Source organism: Cricetulus griseus, chromosome 3 (genome assembly GCF_003668045.3).
Source record: "Cricetulus griseus strain 17A/GY chromosome 3, alternate assembly CriGri-PICRH-1.0, whole genome shotgun sequence".
NCBI lineage: Eukaryota > Metazoa > Chordata > Mammalia > Rodentia > Cricetidae > Cricetulus > Cricetulus griseus.
Genome location: NC_048596.1, coordinates 137044349 through 137048773, shown reverse-complemented (window position 1 = coordinate 137048773; position 4425 = coordinate 137044349). Strand labels below are relative to the sequence as shown.

Sequence of the window (4425 nt, the reverse complement as noted above, 5' to 3'; positions counted from 1 at the left end):
TTCAGTTAAGAGGCATCTAGGTTGTTTCTATATTCTGGCTACTACAAATAAAGTAGCTATGATGATAGTTGAACATATGTCCCTATTGTATGAGTGTGCATTCTTTGTGTATATGCCCAAGAGAGGAATTGCTTGATCTTGAGGTAGACTGATTCCCATTTTCCTGAGAAACCACAATACTGATTTCCAAAGTGGTTGTATAAGTTTGCACTCCCACCAGCAATGGACAAATGTTCCTCTTTCTCTACAGCCTCTCCAACATAGATTGTCATTGGTATTATTGATTTTAGCCATTCTGATAGGAGTAAGATAGTATCTCAGAGTGGGTTTGAGTTGCATTTCCCTAATGGCTGAGGATGTTGAGCACTTTCTCAAGTGTCTTTCAGCCATTTTGGATTTTTCTGTTGAGAATTCTTTATTTAGTTCTGCACTCTCATCTTCTAATTGCATTGTTTGCTGTTGTGGGGCCTAGCTTCTTGAGTTCATTGTATATTTTCATGACCAGGCCTCTGTCAGATGTGGCACTGGGGAATATCTTTCCCCTTTCTGTGGGCTGGCATTTGTCTTGCTGACTGTGTCCTTTGCTTTACAGAAGCTTCTCAGTTTCAGGAGGTTTCCATCTATTAATTGTCAATCTCACTGTTTCAGCTCCTGGTGTTATGTTCAGAAAGAAATATCCTGTACCAAGTTGTACAAGGGTGCCATCTACCTTCTCTTCTAGGAGGTTCAATGTGGCTGAATTTATGTTGAGGTATTTGATCCATTTGGACTTAAGTTTAGTGCATGGCAATAGATAACGGTCAATCTGCAATTTTCTAAATGTCTGATTCCAGTTATGCCAGCAACATTTGTTGAAGATGCTTGCTTTTATCCATTATATAAAAATCAGGTGTTCATAGATGGTTTCTGTGCAGAATTCTACCAGAAATTCAAAGGAGAGCTAATAACAGTACTCCTCAAATTGTTGTATACAATAGCAGCAGAAGGGACATTGGCAAGCTCTTTTTATGAGGCTACAATTACCTTGCTATGCAAGCCACACAGAGACACAATGAAAAAAGAGAATTACAGACCAATATCTGTCATGAACATTGATGCAAAAATATTCAGCACAATACTCGCAAATCAATTCCAAAAACACATCAGAGAAATCATTCACCATGATCAACATGGCTTTATCCCAGGAATGCAGGAATGGTTCAACATACAAAAATCCATGAATGTAATCCACTATATAAATTAACTGAAAAAGAAATCCACATGATCATCTTACTAGATGCTGAAAAAGCCTTTGATAAAATCCGAAATCCTTTCATGATAAAGTTCTTGGAGAAATCAGGAATAACAGGAACATACCTAAACATGATAAAAGCAATATACAGCAAACCAACAGCCAAACTCAAACTAAATAGAGAGAAACTCAATACTATTCCTCTAAATTCAGCAACAAGACAAGGCTCTCTACTCTCTCCATAACTCTTCAATATTGTACTTTAATTCCTAGCTAGAGCAATAAGACAACAAAGGGAGATCCAAGGGATACAAACTTTAAAGGAAGAAATCAAACTTTCACTATTTGCAGATGATATGATAGTTTATATAAGTAACCCGGAAAACTCTACCAGGGCACTCCTACAGCTGATAAACACCTTCAGCAAAGTACAGGATACAAAATTAACCCCAAAATGTCAAAAGCCCTACTATATACAGATGATCAACAGAATGATAAAGAAATCAGAGAAACATTATCCTTCACAATATCCACAAACAACCTAAATATCTTGGGGTAATGCTAACCAAAAAAGTGCAAGCTGTACAGCATGAACTTTGAGTCATTTTTTCTGACTTTAAACGTTTATTCTGTAAAAATATAGTTGCTTTTTATACAGCTATACATACTTCTTAATGTTTCTTTGGCAATATAATTGAATTTTACAACTATATAAAAAAGTTACCTTTGCCTAAGAAACAGTATTTACCTGTGTGTAAGTAGTTGAATTAGAAAATTCTCTACCATCCAGCACCCTAATTAAGTGTCAAAATAAGTTAACTCATATTAAATGCTCTCCAAAAAGAAAAAGAAACACACACACACACACACACACACACACACACACACACACACACAAACTTTCTGTGGCTCAAACACAGTATCACTGCCTATCTGCAGGCAGCTGGAAGCAATCACCAAATACAATTAATTAGTGACAAGAAAAATCCTTTCAGTGATGAAAAAAGGCTAGAAAATGAGCAGCTCATAAATGATACCAAGAGGCATATAGTTCCAGGTGTTCCTTCTGCTCCACAGAGAGGACATGGGGGGCATCGAGGTGGCAGGGGAAGATTTGGTACCTGTCGAGATGGCCCAATGAAATTTGAGAAAGACTTTGACTTTGAAAGTGCAAATGCACATAACAAGGAAGAAATCGACAGAGAGTTTCATAATAAACTTAAATTAAAGGAAGACAAACTTGAAAAACAAGAGAAACCTATAAATGGTGAAGACAAAGGAGACTCCAGAGTTGACACTCAAAACAGTGAAGGAACATTGATGAGGAAGATCCTCTTGGACTCAACTGCTATTACAACAAAACTAAATCCTTCCTCGACAATATTTCTTGTTATGATAATAGAGAAAGAAGAACAACTTGGGTTGAAGAAAGAAAGTTAAATGCTGAAACATTTGGAATACCCCTTCATCTCAATCATGGCCGTGGGGGTACCTAGACAGAGGAAGCCTTGGCTTCCAAGGTGGCAGAGGGCATGGCAATGACCAAGAAGGGACTTTCACTGCCCCTCGAGGATTTCATGGTGGATTCAGAGATGGTCATGGGGGCAGGGAGTTTACAGGATTTGAATATAGGAAAGACAACAAAGTTGCTGTATAGTCTACAAACAAGTTTTTGAAAATAGGTGACTCCTTGCTCTTCATGGTCCTGTAAAATAGTTTCAGTCTTGGTGAAGAATGAAGACATGGAATTGCTATCTGTCTGTCAGCAGCACTTCATTTTGTCTGTTTGTTTTCTGCTTCATTTCAGCGTTGCACTGTAGTTGCTTTGGGGCAGGAAGGCTTGTCTTAAAACATGAGCACAGTTGGGAAGTCTATATTGGTATTTTGATGCACCAAAATCAAAAAGAAAGAGAAAATAATAACCAAAATCCCTGGAACTTTGAGCGCATAGCCACGCCCAACATTCTTGGCATGCTGAAATTCCTGAGCCCATATGACTTGACACAGAAAGGAGAGTACTGGTTCAGATTCTTCCAGCCTAAGTGTGTGTAGTGAAAGCACAGGAACCCAAATGCACACAGACTCTTGAAACTGAATCTGCATCTCCACTGTCTTTAGGATCTTTGTTGGTTCTTGGACCATAGTTAAGCACATGAGTAAATGACTTCTGAAAAGTTGTGTCATCTGATTGTTCCTAATTAAAGTCTGAGTGTAACCTCAAAAAAAAAAAAAAAAAAAACATGAGCATAGGTGTAGCAGAAGGCTCTGATCCTTGCTAGAGTTGAACCACAGTGAGCTGAATGGAACTTGTGAAGGAACCAGCTTCCCTTACAGCAGCCATAACGGTCGAACATGTGCTTCTATGACCTTGATCCAGACACTAGAAAGTCAGATGCCTGTCTCGTGACAAGGAACCCATCAGAAGTTAGTCATTAGAAAGTCAGATGCCTGTCTCGTGACAAGGAACCAATCAGAAGTTAGCTGATGGCGCTATGCTTTACGACCCTGGGTGTGCTTTACAGACAAGCACACAGCAATGATGTAGAGAGCATAGCAACCACCCTGGGAGGGCCTGTGGGCCATAACAACCAGTTGACCAATCAACACAGGGCAAGCCCTCCAAGGCTGGAGGCACACCAATCGTGAGCCTGTGCATACCCCTAGACACTCCCCTTATGCTACCCTATATGATCTTTCGGGAGCCCCTAGGAGCCGTCTTTTCTGGCTATCTGCCATGGAGGGTGGGTGAAAGACCTGAGCTAACATGGGGTTAGCTCGTTAAATTACAAAAAGCCTCGTGCAGTTTGCAGCAAGCTCTCGAATCCGCCTGGTGATTGGGGTGACCGAGAACATGGCCTGGGACCCCGGATACTTGAGTTTTCGGGGGTCTAACACTTGGAGTCTTTAAGGAAAGAAATTAAAGAATATCAGAAAATGGAAATATCTCCCATGCTCTTGGATAGGTAGAATCAACATAGTAAAAATGGCAATCTTGACAAAAGCCATCTGCAGATTCAATGCAATTCCCATCAAAATCCCAACACAATTCTTCACAGACTTGAAAGAACAGTACTCAATTTCATACGGAAAAACAAAAAAACCCAGGGTAGCCGAAACAACCTTGTACAATAAAGAAACTTCTGGAGGCATCACCATCCTTGACTTCATGCTCTATTATAGAGCCATAGTCCTGA

General features: G+C 39.7%; 1 pseudogene; it reads left to right on the top strand.

The window, feature by feature from the left end:
• Positions 1-2131: 2131 nt before the first annotated feature.
• Positions 2132-3599, top strand: LOC113834732 (annotated as a pseudogene).
• The last annotated feature ends 826 nt before the right edge of the window (positions 3600-4425 follow it).